The following is a 14,982-nucleotide window of genomic DNA, read 5'->3' as shown; positions in this document are numbered from 1 at the left end:
AATATTAGCGCCTGGCCAATAATACAATCCTTGGCGTCCGGGAAGAGCTGCTTTAGCAGCAGTATTATTGTTAAATTTGTTTGCGCCCTTGTATACTGCGTCTTTTGAATAAAACAAGGGAGTTTTAAGCTAATGAGACTTGTGAGTACCATATATGGCTGTAATAAATAATAGTAGTGCAGCCATCGTAGTGTACCCACTGGCTTTTAACTAAAGAAAAATCTGAACTGATCAGTTCCCCAACTTTCGAATACAACTTCAAAAATAAATGAAAGTCTTGCTTCAGCTTCAGCTTCTGAGCAAAGGGGAGATACCAGCAGCAGCAGTGATGTCATATCTAGTGTCAAACTAGGACCAGGGTTTCAAATCCCCGCTCTGCCACGAAGCCAGTATCACAACACCTTTATTGGCATATATAAAACAATAGAATCATACACACCATCTACAGTGGAACCTCGGTTTATGAACACCTCGGTTTATGAATTTTCAGTTTACGAACACCGCGGGCCCACCTGGAATGGATTAATTCACTTTCCATTACTTTCAAAGGGAAAGTTCGCTTCAGTTTATGAATGCTTCAGTTTATGAACAGACTTCTGGAACCAATTACACCCATGCTTCGGGTTAAGTACGCTTCAGGTTGAGTACTCCACGGACCCGTCTGGAACGGATGAATCCACTTTCCATTACTTTCAATGGGAAAGTTCGCTTCAGTTTAAGTACTCCGCGGACCGTCTGGAACAGATTAATCCACTTTCCATTACCCTCAATGGGAAAGTTCGCTTCAGTTTATGAACAGACTTCCGGAACCAATTGTGTTCATAAACTGAGGTACCACTGTATCCTATATAATAAAGTGCAAGTGTCTCTGCGTCCAGTATTCCCTGTGTCCCTGGGTTTGCGCTACTGCGCATGTGCCCCACGGACACAGGGGTTGGACGCAGAGACTGCACACACATACTCTCCCCACCCACCCCACCCCTCTGCAAACCGCCTCACTGTGCGAGGAGAAGGCTGCTTCCTTTGCCGCCGCCGCAGAAAGAGGCCAAATCGCGACCTTCTCCTGGGCGCCCGCTGCCCTGCTGGGCTCAGCGGAGCGCCCCAACGAAAAAGGCTGAATATTCTAGCGCCCCATCTCATGCTGGAGGTGCGCGGCGAGGCGGCGGGGGAGAGAAGCGCTCCTCCCCCCCCCCGCGCCTTGCCGCGCACCGCCGGCATGGGACGGCGCTTCATCGGCGAAGGCAAGCAGGCGGGTTGTCTGCCTGCTTGTCTTCACCGAGAAAGACGAAGGGGCAGCGGGCGCTTTCTGGGTGAAGGCAAGCAGGCGGGCTGTCTGCCCGCTTGCCTTTGCGGAGGAAGTACCCGCTGCTGCTTTGGCTCGGCAGCAGCAGCGCTTCCTCGGCGAAGGCAAGCAGGCAGACAGCCCACCTGCTTGCCTTCGCCGAGGAAGCCGAAGCGGCAGCGGGCGCCCAGGAGAAGGCCGCGATTTGGCCTCTTTCAGCGGCGGCGCGTGGGGGGGCCAGCTGGGGGGGCGCGTGGGGGGATCACTGTATATATAGAATGATTCTAAAACACACAATGAATAGGGGGAAAGGGTGGAGGATAGGGAATCCTCAGCAGTCACTATTGGGTAGGCCAGATCTATACTGGATTTGATTTCAAAAATCCTGGTCAGGTGTTGCACCATAACTAGTGAGTACAGGAACTGGACCACGTGTTGTTTATTGGAAGGGGCCCTGAGCCACAAAGAGGGCATTGAAGGGCCAACACGGAAGATGTTAGAAAGAGAGCATTCCAGAATCATGTGGTCCATAGAGTCCGGCACATTCTCTGTTCATCCTTAGTATGCCACTCCAACAATAAATTATAAATCTTTGAAAGATTCTTTGTTTTAGATTCTAACAAATCCATTTCCAATTTGGATTTTTCCATTTGAAAACCTACTTTTTAATTCCATTTTAAACATTTCATTTATTTGATAATATTGCAGCCAATCATTTAATTTTTTCTTCAACTGATCATAAGTTTTTAACTTAAATTGATCTTTCTCCTCCTCCAATAAATCCTTATACGTCAGCCACTTGGTTTCCATATTCAATTTTTTATGTACTTTAGCCTCTAAAGGTGAAATCCACCTGGGTGTTTTCTAACAATTCTTTACCGTATATCTATCCCAAACATTGAACAATGATTTTCTTATAATATGACATTTAAAACCTTTGTGGACCTTGATCTTATCATACCACAGATATGCATGCCATCCAAATCATAACCTTCCAGATCTAATACATCAGTATTATCAAGTAGGAACCAATCTTTCATCCAACAAAGCACAGAAGGCAGATAGCACAGAAGGCGGAAAGGCGTTTAAGTGGGCGGACATAAATGCTCTACGGTGTGATGGCGTGGTCAAATCATAAAAGTTGCCATGAAGCCTACTGGGTGACCTTGGGCCATTCACTGCCTTTCAGCCGTAACCTACCTCGCAGGGTTGTTGTGAGCATTCAATGAGGAGGTGGAGAACCACATTGAGCTCCTCTGAGGAAAAAGATGGGTTTATAATTTATAATTTAAATCAATCCATCACAAACTATTAGGCTCCACTGAAAGTCACAATGCAGTGTGCTAGTTCTTGAGTTTCACAGAGCTCTTAGGCTGGATGTTAAACAGAAACGGTGGCGCAAAGATATTGCTGCTAAAGGGCTGTTTGCAATCCTGACATCCTTAAGATGGTGGTTCAGAGAGAAACTAAAGTAGTTTATTGCCAGGAAAAACGTTTTTCTGGTTGCATGGACGCATGCTAGGACAATGAAGCAAGGGACTCCTCTCCCCTTGGAGAGATCAAAGCCAGCGGTCATCCTCTCTAGCACAAGTCAGAGCTCAATCATCATGCCTAGAGTAGTATCTTAAAATTGAATTAAAAGCCCATGAAACTAGGAAGTGTATATTTTGGTTAAGAGACGGAAAAATCCTACTGCTCTGTGTGTCCTCAAGCTGCTAGCCAAAGGTTTCTCAGAATTTTGGCCACTCACCTGTTGCCTGCTTTACAGGGTGTTTGAGAAGGAATAGAATTTTTCCACCTAAAATTGGTTCTCTTCCCCCCCACCCCCGTTTGAAAATAACAGGGCAGCTTCTCATATTTATCACAGCCGAATTATAGCCCCCAGGATGTTGTCATGGCAACCTTCCGAAGGCAGCAGTGGGAGTTCAGGAGATGGGGTCAGAAACATGGGTGGCAAAGGGAGGGGAGGTTTGTTGGCAGTGCGGCGAGAAAATGACTGCAGAGGAGTCGAAGCAGAGCACAAAGCAGTTCATGAGGAGAAAATGAAGAGGACCAAAGTATAAACTGGGATTCAGCAATTGCGCTGTGGCTGCGTTGTGTAAGTGAGCTTTTCCCCCTTCTAAGGCTATCTTTTAAAAAACCAGCTTCATCCCCCTGGATTTTTATTCAATGTAGCACTAAGCAAAACATTTCTCTTTCTGTGCACAGCAAAGCATTCTCCACCCGCTAAATCTGTTCTGGGGGTTCCCCCAATGCTCTGGAGAAGATTTGGGGATGGCACAGGAACCGTGCAGAGGGTCAACAGGGTTGAAGGCTGCCGAGAGATCAAGCAACAGCAACAGGGTTGCATTTCCCATGGCAATCTCCTGAAGAAGACCATCCATTCAGGGCAACAAATGCCAATTCTGTCCCAAAATCAGACTAAAATGGGCCAGCTTGGTCAGTTTCATCCAAGAGCATCTGCAGCTAGACCAGGCATCCCCAGACTTTGGCCCTCCAGATGTTTTGGCCTACAATTCCCATCATCCCTGACCACTGGTCCTGTTAGCTAGGGATCATGGGAGTTGTAGGCCAAAACATCTGGAGGGCCGCAGTTTGGGGATGCCTGAGCTAGACTCTCTAGCCCCTGAAACAGGTGTTGTGAATCCATCTGCCTCCATTTCCATTTTTTAATGTCCATCTGCTTTCATGAAAGTGTTAGCACAGTGAGACCCTCCGAGTGTCCCTCTTTTTCAGGGATAGTCCCAGATTTACAGAAGCCATCCTAGCTTCTTCTTTGATCTCAGAATGTCCCACTTTTCCTTAAGATATGCCTATTTTCATCAGAGAAATGTTGGAGGGTATGGTAGGACACCTCTATTTTCATCAGAGGGTATGGCGTTATGTGACCCCCAAGCCAAGGAGATAAGTAACTATACAACCTTTAGAAGACATCTGAAGAGACAGGGAAGTTTTTAAATATTTAATGATTTATTTTGTTTGTTATATGTATTGGAACCCGGATGGGGCAACCCAGTCAGATGGGTGGAGTATAAATATATTATTATGATTATTATTTATTAGATAAAGGTAAAGGTCCAGTCGTGACCGACTCTGGGGTTGCGGCGCTCATCTCGCTCTATAGGCCAAGGGAGCCGGCATACAGCTTCCAGGTCATGTGGCCAGCATGACAAAGCCGCTTCTGGCGAACCAGAGCAGCACACGGAAACGCTGTTTACTTTCCCGCTTGGAGCGGTACCTATTTATCTACTTGCACTTTGACGTGCTTTCAAACTGCTAGGTTGGCAGGAGCTGGGACCTAGCAACGGGAGCTCACCCCGTCGTGGGGATTCAAACCGCCGACCTTCTGATCGGCAAGCCCTAGGCTCTGTGGTTTAACCCAAAGCGCCATGTTGGAGGGTATAACAATGTAGTTTAGCTTTGACTGGATTGTGCTGAGTGTGTGTTGGTGTGTGTTTTCATACCTAAAACGTAATCCCAGGAGTACCAAATTTATTATTATCATTATCCTGTGATCACCACACTCCAAGAACGTAATTGAGCCACAAACAGATTTTGCTGGGTATCCAAGTGCCACAGAAACGGTTGTAGAGCGTCATCTGCTGGTTATAATGGATAAGACATTCATTCCTGCTAAACCATCATCTTTCCTTTGCCTGTTGAGGGTGCTTTTTAAAACATCGTGTTCATAGGTACAAGAGTCTCCCTTCTGTTCTGCTCACATTAACCGCCTCTAATCAGTGACATTTAAAGAATAGCAAGACCTCCTGAGTCATGAGACGAAAGAGGGAATCTGTTGTGGTCAGTTTACTAACACAGAGAAGCCAATATAGAAAAGCAAATTACATCTTGAATGAATGCTTTGTGCAGCAGGTGGAGAACAGCTTTCAGCAAGGGGTCCTATGGGAAGTGCAAAATTCTTGGTATGAAAACTGAGAGTATACAACAACGTCCCTGTTTTCAACTATGAAATGTTGGAACGTACGGAGCTTACTCTGGCGATATTATTATTTCCCACCCAGCATGAATGTCTAGACCTCAGTAAAAGCAGTATTTTTTATTTTTTTAAGGAACACGAGGCAAGCATTCCAACCCAGACCCTGGCAATGTGTTCTTTTCAACTCTTTTTTTTTAATTTAAAAAATTTATCTTCATTGTTCCCTTTAAAAAGAATACAAACAACAACAAAAAAAGGGGGGAATACAAAAATGATAACATAAATAACATAAATTCAAATTTAAGCCACCCAACGTAAAATAATACATAAATTAAATCTATTCCTCTCAAATCCACTGGGCAAATTAAACAAATTAAGCTATACAGTACACATAACAATAAATCAAAACAAATCCCCAAACCGATATGTAAAATATAAACATAACAATATGCTCACCGTGTCTTAAAATCAGCTTCCAGTCGCTTGTATATCGTTTCCCTTGCTATATTCTTTTCAACTCTTATCAACATAAGCACATCTACTGTGAGATTAAATATTACCTAACAACCAGAAAAATGCTTGCTGGTGGCACATTTGCAACCAGAGAGCCAGTGTGGCGTAATGGTTAAGGTGTGGGACTAGGACCTGGGAGACCAGAGTTCAAATTCCCTCTCAGCCATGAAGCTCACTTGCTGACCTTGGGCCAGTCGCAATCTCTTAGCCTGACCTATCTTTCACTCTATTCAGCTCATTGAAATACACATACACACAATGCCTGTGGCAGCAACTGCCTTCTGAAGGGTCCTTGGGCTGAAGGTTTGGCAGCCTTGGTGAAACCAGCCACCCCCTGCTGGCAAACAGTGTCTCCTTCTCCCCTCAACAGTTCTTCCTCTGGAAACAGCTCCCTTCTGAAGGCTGATAGGGCTGGAGGATGGAGGATGGGACAAGGCAGGTGGGAAAAAGCCATTACCTATCTGCTGTGGCGCTGTGGGTTAAACCACAAAGCCTAGGGCTTGCCGATCAGAAGGTCGGCGGTTTGAATCCCCGCGACGGGGTGAGCTCCCGTTGCTCGGTCCCTGCTCCTGCCAACCTAGCAGTTTGAAAGCATGTCAAAGTGCAAGTAGATAAATAGGTACCACTCCGGTGGGAAGGTAAACAGTGTTTTCGTGCGCTGCTCTTGTTCTCCAGAAGCAGCTTAGTCATGCTGGCCACATGACCCGGAAGCTGTACGCCAGCTCCCTTGGCCAATAAAGCGAGATGAGCACCGCAACCCCAGAGTTGTCCGCGACTGGACCTAACGGTCAGGGGTACATTTACCTTTACCTTTACCTGCTGACCAACACTGACTCTCTCGCCTCGCAGTTCTTCCTCTGGAAACAGCTCAGAACATCACTGTTTTACCAAGGATTTCACATGCACAGTGCAAACACAAACACACACACATGCCCAGAACACGCATTACGGATTAAATGCTAAGCTCAAATCTTTTTGAATTTTGCATATTAGAGCTTTATAGGGATGGGGAATAACGCCATAGCCATGAATCATGAAAGAGAAGAATTTGGTTGCTCCTGTTATCTCTCTGCCTCCATTTTATGTCTAGCTGATCCTTTGTCTCAGACATTATCCTGAGCATTTGATGATAGCTCCTTGTACTGAATCCGAACCAAAGGCTGATCCGACCCAGAATGCTCTGTTCTCAAAGTTGGCAGCTCTTTTAAGTTCTCAGCCAGAAATCCCTGCAAGCCTGTGGCAATGGCATCCTGAATCATTCTAGAAAAGATTTAAGTTATGTTTTGCTTGTCTTGGCCCAGCTCTGTCCGCACCGCCTGCTACTTAGAAAAAGAATGGGGTGATGGCACATTCTTCTGCTGCCTATTCCTTTCACAAAGAACCCGGTTTGAGAGGTGGAGGCTGCCTCACATTGCCCTGGCAACCCTACAAAGCTGAGTGGAGGGTCTGATTGTTCTGCCTGAGCAGAGTTGTGTTGGTATTTCAAAATCTCCCTCTCGCCCCAAGTGCAGCTGCCAACACACACACACCACCCAGCAAAACACACATCTACCTTCTGTTGCCCTCATTTCCATCTCAATAGCTTCTCCTCCTCTGTCCCAGTCTCTATTCACCCTCTTCATGCTTTTTATTCCCCCACCAACCCACCCACCCTGTCCCTAAAGGAGCAGCTGGCCGGCCTGAAATGAAATCCCCTTTTAAAATTCCCTCCTGGCTCTCTTCTGGACAGTTCACTGGAGTGCAGGACAGCCTCCTGGAGACCATAGCACTCCTCCCCTCTCAGAAAGACAAATAGGATTCTGTAGCTGTTCATTGGCTGCCTCTGTTGAGGGCGAGTAAATAGGATTTGCGGACAATGTGACAGCTGTGCTGGGGATGTCCTATAAATTAAAGGGAGGGCAGAAGGAGGGAAATTTGAAAATATTCTCGGAGAGACAAGATGAGCCTGGAGACGACAGATAGCAAAGCTTCATGGATGACGACAGGGGCAGCCAGGGGGTGCAGATGGAAGAAACCACATCTGGAACAGCCAAAACGTCTGGTCTACAAAAAGGTACATGCAAAAGAAAAGAGGGAGAGGGAGAAGCTGTGTTGGCAAAGGTCTGGAGGTGGGTTAAGTATGGGCTGACTGTAAGGAAGGCAGAGACGGAGGGAGACAGAACTGACCGACAGGTGCAGTTCTGCAGGATATTCACTGCAATCCCCATTGAAATGAACAGTTGAGGAAGAGTGAGGCTGTGATCTTGTGCATCTCCCATTCACTTCATTGGGGATTACTTGGGGAAACTTCCCGCCAAACTGCGTACCCATGTTAATTAGTGAGAGGGGATATCATTTGGATTTTCTGATTCAGGCACTTCAATGTTTTGGGCCAGCTTTGATCAACTGCTCCCCCTGTTCCCCAGTTCTCCTCCTCCGCCTTTTGTCCTTGCTCAGCATGACAAACAGCTTCCTAGTCAATTCCTCTAGTGATGCAGAAATTCCTCATCTGCAGATCATCAAACCGCTAATGGAGAAGAAGCGAAGGAATCGAATTGCCCAGTCTCTCAACCAACTGAAGGCTCTCTTACTAGATGGCACCAGCCCAGGTAACAAGGTAAGGAGCCACATTTGGTGTTTCCCCATAACCATAATAACACATTCCACTGGGGATGAGAGGGCATCTACCATCAAGCTTCTGTATGTATCTAACGCGATAAGCTTCAACTTTTTATTTTATTACTATTTATTAAATTTGTATACTGCTCTATACCCGCATATCTCAGGGCGATTACAACATAAAATCAGAATATAAAAGCACAAAATTCATAATAAAACAAAACAACCCAATAACCCTCCTCCCCAACACGTTTTAAAAGGGCATCAGGTGTCAATCAGCCAAAGGTCTGGCTAAAGAGAAACGTTTTTGCCTGGAGCCTAAAGGTGTATAATGAAGGTGCCTGGCAAACCTCCCTGGGGAGAGCAGTTCGCAAACAGGGAGCCACTGCAGAAAAGGCCCCGTTCATGTGTTGCCACCCACAGGAACTCTCATGGAGGAGGAACACGTAGAAGGGCCTCAGAAGGTGATCTCAGGGTCTGGGTAGGTTCATATGGGGAAAGGCGGTCCTTGAGGTATTGAGGTCCTGAGCTGTTTAAGGCTTTATAGGTCAAAACCAGTACTGCACAGTGATAACTTGGTTCTCAAACTTAATCTGTTCCGGAAGTCCGTTCCAAAACCAAAGCGTTCCAAAACCAAGGTGTGCTTCCCCATAGAAAGTAATGCAAAACTAATTAATCCATTCCAGACTTTTAAAAACAACCCCTAAAATAGCAATTTAACATTAATTTTACTAACAAGGCCATTGATCCATAAAAAGAAAGCAATAATCAATGTATTGTACTATAAAATGGGACAGTATTGTAGATGGTAAAAAATTAAATTAATTGTTTTTCTTACCTGTACTGATGATAGTCATTGTCTGGATGGGGGGCTTTTATCCATTTTTGCAGTCACACAATCAATCAATCAGCAGCTGAACTGGGTTCCACACAGTCACAAAAACAAATTAACAGAAAAAGCCTCAAAAAACAAAAACGCAAAATAAATAGCAAAAACAAAAGTGCCAAACTTAAATCCGTTCCGGAATTCCAGGGGTAGCCAACTCCCAAGAGACTGCGATCTACTCACAGTTAAAAACTGGCAGTGATCTACCCCCCTTTTTTGGGTTCCAGTCAAAATTGTTGAGCCTTTTTTAGGAAGGAGGAATGCACATTTGGGGGGGGGGGTTCAGGTCAAAGTTGTTGAGTTTTCAGGGAGGAGGTAAAATGTTGAGCCACAGTTGTTCAGCTTCTGTGGGGGGAGCCAATGATCTACCAGGGATCTACTGCAGATGTCCAGTAATCTACCAGTAGATCACGATCTACCTGTTGGACATGCCTGGACTACCGGAATGTTTGAAAACCAAGGCGCAGCTGATAATTGGTGCAGGCGCCCCGGAAACAATAGCCGACAGCCACATTGGATGTTCGGCTTCTGAAAAACGTTTGGAAACTGGAACACTCACTTCCGGGTTTTCAGTGTTTGGGAACCAAGGCGTTTGAGAACCAAGGAACCACTGTACTTTGAATTGGCCCCAGAAACTAATTGGTAGCCAGTGCAGTCGGACCAGGACCAGTGAAATATGCTCAGACCGTCCTGCCGGTCCGGTGAGCGACCTGGCCGCTGAATTCTGCACTAGCTGAAGTTTCCGAACTGTCAATAAACTTGTTTATTCATATTCTCTCCCTCTTTCTCTCAGGATCCCTGAGAAGTATAGTTGTGTGAGCTGAGCTTAAGGATGTAAGGGAGAATTCTTAGCACTCTCGTCAAACTGCAAAATACCGTATTCTTCTAGGGAAGCCAGGGGAGTTAAATTGGTATGGCACTGAAAGAGGTTTGTGGTGCAGATATAGGTTCCTCCTATTTCTTCCTGCCAGGCAGCACCTACACAAAAGGATCTTAAATCTTTTGTATTCTGAAGACAACCAATCCCACTGGGTAACATGCTGGATATCATGTATCTGAAGAAGTGTGCATGCACACGAAAGCTCATACCAAAATAAAAACTTAGTTGGTCTTTAAGGTGCTACTGAAGGAATTTTTTTATTATGCTGGATATCAGTGCAGCAAAATGCAAAACCCAAAGGCTCACAATTTGAAGCCCGGACTGTAGGACACTCTCTCCCAGTGTTCAAATGACAGTTTGGGAGAAAGTTTCCAGTAAAAGAAAATGCAATATGAGTTGCAGGAAGATAGTCTAGTTTCATTCACTTTTGAGACACCACACTAGAAAACTTACATTGAACTACCTTCAAAAAAACCTTCAGAACTGTAGGTTCATGGGGTGTGCTGATAATATTTTGAATCAGATATCCCTGCCTTCTTATTAGGAATCATCATTCCCATGGTGATTCTGTAGGGGCCTGTGAAATTTAAAGTGATTTCAATCTGAGACGCAGATGTCCCCCCAGTTCACTGAATAATAGTTTCTTGGAAGTACCAACTCTCTTTGTTCAATTGAGAGTGGTTCCTGTTCATGCCAAATCCTCTTCTTTCTCCTCTTGCCATGCCCACTTCTGCCCAGTTCCAAACCGGTCTCCAGTTATCCTCTTTTTTCCCTCCCAAAAGCCTCTTCCTAATTCTCGCATGGACAAGGCAGCTCTTCTAGAAATGACTGTGCAGCGGATTCAAACATTGCAGCTAGCAGGTGAGTTGTAGGTGGGAATGGCTTATTGCAATGTACCATAGTGAAGATGGAGAACATGGAGCAAGTTTGGTGTGATGGTTAGGGTGGAGATCAGGAGTGGATCTACACACAGGGGAAAAACACTATAAATACGTCAGAAATTAAATCGTTATAACAAAAGGGGAAAAGGGGAAAAATTGCTCCCCAGTGCCATCTGGTGTTGCATGTTTGTTACACATTCAAAACACTTTTTTTGACTAATGTAGCTCGGTCCCAGTGTTCAAATCCCCACTCAGCTCTGCAGCTCACTGGGTGACCTTGGGCCAGGCACCATCTCTCAGACTAACCTACCTCATAGGATTACTGTGAGGACAAAATGGAGAGAGGGAAAGCCATGAATACCACTTTGAGTTCCTTGGAAGAAAGGTGGAATAGAAATGCCATAATTATAACAATAATAACAAATGAAGTGCCTCAGAGAGGAGTCGCTTAAGCCACCTGCACAGAATAGATTGAGTTCACTAGGCACATATTACAAAATTTTATCTGGATTGTAGGTGGGCCTGCCAGGAAGTAAATGGAGCAGGATTCAGCTCCTAGATATTACAGCCTATAATCACAATTGTGTGAATTTCTCATAATAATAATAATAATAATAATAATAATAATAATAATAATAATTAATAATAATAAATTTTTATTTATACCCCGCCCTCCCCAGTCAAACCCAGGCTCAGGGCGGCTCACACCAATAAAATTACAATAAGACATAAAAGAAAAGAAAACAATTAAAATACAGCTTAAAATACAATATTAAAATTTAAAATTTAAAATGCAGCCTCAGTTTAAGTAGTCCATAAATCCAAACCATGAGGGAGGAAAACACAGGGGTCAGACTGAATCCAACCCAAAGGCCAGGCGGAACAGCTCTGTCTTGCAGGCCCTGCGGAAAGATGACAAACCCCGCAGGGCCCTGGTCTCCTGTGAAAGAGCGTTCCACCAAGTTGGGGCCAATACTGAAAAGGCCCTGGCCCTAGTTGAGGCCAATCTAGCCACCTTTTGGCTCGGGATCTCCAGAATATTGTTGTTTGTGGACCTTAAGGTCCTCCACGGGGCATACCAGGAGAGGCGGTCCTGGTAAAGAATTAAAAGTCTGCAGCCAAGCAAGCTGAATTCTGCAGCCAGTATAAATGATGTGAATGGGCAAATCTGCATAATTTCTCTCATTCGGCTCTGTTAAGCTATGCAAGACCAATTGAAATCTTCAGTCATCCCCTCTGGCTTCTGATACTTCCACTGGCATTGCCCACATACTTTCATTCATACTTTCATTCATAATAGTTGAGGTCAAGAAGTTGCGGCAAACCAAGACCCAAGGGAATGTACCCAAAGGCAAGATCAGAAGGTGTCAGGGACTTGACAAAGGAGGAATGGTGGAGACTGCCTCCCCAGCCTGAACCTTTCAGAGAAGAGGAAGACAGTATAGATTTACAACAGTGGTTTGCGGGAGGTCATGGCTCAGAGGCAGAAGAGGGGAGAAGCTGGGAAATAATGGGAGAAGAGGAGGAGAAGGCAGAGCCAAAGCAGCTGGCTGACATGTTATCACTAGAAAGCATTCCACCCACCCCTTCTCCCAGAACCCAGTGAGCATTGAAAGTAGGAGAGCAAAGGGCTCAGAGGCAAATGACTCTAAGTGGCCACCATAATGTGGGTGGGGCTGTTGACAATTGAGGAGATAAGGGGTGGGGGTGGATAAGTGAATAAGAACTCTTCTTGTCTGTCTATTCCTGGCAGCCTACTGTGGGGGGATCAGATTCCCTGATGCCTGACAGAAGGGCTTTTTCTCCTGCACTTTTACACTGTGAATCACTGACATACTCACCTCCCAACTGATTGCTGATTTAATGATCGGTTTGCCCCTTCTCCATACCTTAGGCAGGCTGTCTGCTGTTTTCATTGTTTAAGGTGTCACTTGTATCCATTTAAAATTTAATTGGGGGTTAGGCAAAAACATGGAGGATAAGGCTATCAATGACTAGTCGCGATGGCTCTGTATGCACTCCCTCCTGAACCAGAGGCACCTGCCTCTGAATAGCAGCTGCTGGGAGTCATGAGCAGGAGAGTGTGAAAACAGACCAGTGGTGTAGCGTGGGTTGCCAGCACTGGGGCCGTGTGGAGTAGGGTGGGTGGAAGGCAAGGAAAATGCACATCCAACTGCCTAATGCTATCCGCGTCACCCAGGAGGTCGCAGCCGCAGAGATAAGAAAAGACGAGTTGTTCCACTGTCTGGAGAGGTCACTTCTTGGTTCACATGGAGAATACGTTTTTAATGGAGCCTAGCAACGGAAGTGCGCAGTTGCGTTGAAGCAGCACTAGGTGTTGAAATTTTGCGCCTCCTAACAATTTTGCGCCTAGGGCAATCGCCCTTGAGACCCCCCCCCCTGAACAGGACGAGAAGGGCTTGGGGTCTTATCCAACAAGGCTCTTTTATGTTAGAAGAAACCACACAGATTATATCCCAGGTTCTCCTCATGACATGCAGATGCATACATTTGATGGGTGCTTGACTTGCATCTCTCCTTTCATCTCTCCTTTGTATGTTCTTTTTCTCTCCACAGTGGCAGAGGACAAGGGCTTTCATACAGGATACTCCTACTGTGCCTCTCTTGTCCAAGCCTTCCTCATTTCAGAGACACAGCAGTATCTGAATGCGGCCAGTCAGTCAAGCTCTTCATCTAGACGCCCCTCTGGGGCTTCACTGGCAATCTCTCCACCAGCATCTAAGCTGGGAAAGGACGCCAGCTGGAGTGAAAAGTGCCTGGCTTCCCCTGGCTTTAGTTGTTTTGAAAGGGCTGTCCCTTCTGGGATCCTGAACAGAACAGGGTCCCAGGTATTCTGGAGACCCTGGTCTACTTGAACCTCTTTTAACCTACCGTATATATAAGTGTTGTGAATTTTAAGAAATGGGGGCAGGAAGAATCCTGTGAGTACTGAATCCTCTAATTTATTTGGCTTTGGGGAAATGTTTTCATGAATGTTTGTGTGCCTTTGAAGCTCAATAGAGGAAAGTATTTGTGCCCTTCTTGTTCTGTCCATCTTGTCTTATGATCCATTTCCTGCGGTGTACATAAGTTTTTCCTGTGCTGCTTTTTCTGGTTCTACATCACAGTGTGCTTGGTGTTGTTCATGTGTATTAAATATAAAAGCCTGAAGAAACGGGAAATTATTTGTAAATAAATGCTTCAAAAATACAGAATGATGTAAGAATTTTCATTAACTATATTGTTTGGCCTTCTCCTAAGTGGGTCAAATGTGCCCTAAATAACTGAAACTGCAAGAATGTAATTTTTTTTTTTTTGGAGGAGCTTTGTGGTGTGGCATTGATATGGAGAGCACCAGTACCTTCCCAATCGTCTGCACTTCATTTGCAACTGGAATATAGTGTTCGCTTTCCACTATCAAGCCCAGAAAACGTGCAAGTTCCCAATATATATCTCCCACACAGAGGGATACAAAAGTTTGGACAAGCCAGTGATTGCAGAGGGCAGAATAATAGCAGATATGAATGAAGCACTTGTGCTTCCTATTTTGTCTGAATCCATGTTACATCTAGAGCTGTATTTTTAAGGCAGTGTTGTTGTTGTTTAGTCGTTTAGTCGTGTCCGACTCTTCGTGAACCCATGGACCATAGCATGCCAGGCACTCCTGTCTTCCACTGCCTCCCGCAGTTTGGTCAAACTCATGTTCGTAGCTTCGAGAACACTGTCCAACCATCTCGTCCTCTGTCGTCCCCTTCTCCTAGTGCCCTCAATCTTTCCCAACATCAGGGTCTTTTCCAAGGATTCTTCTCTTCTCATGAGGTGGCCAAAGTATTGGAGTCTCCTCCAGCACCATAATTCAAAAGCATCAATTCTTCGGCAATCAGCCTTCTTTATGGTCCAGCTCTCACTTCCATACATCACTACTGGGAAAACCATAGCTTTAACTGTACGGACCTTTGTAGGCAAGGTGATGTCTCTGCTTTTTAAGATGCTGTCTAGGTTTGT

Source organism: Zootoca vivipara, chromosome 16 (genome assembly GCF_963506605.1).
Source record: "Zootoca vivipara chromosome 16, rZooViv1.1, whole genome shotgun sequence".
In the NCBI taxonomy this organism is placed as follows: Eukaryota; Metazoa; Chordata; class Lepidosauria; order Squamata; family Lacertidae; genus Zootoca; species Zootoca vivipara.
Note: the sequence above shows the minus strand (reverse complement) of the source record.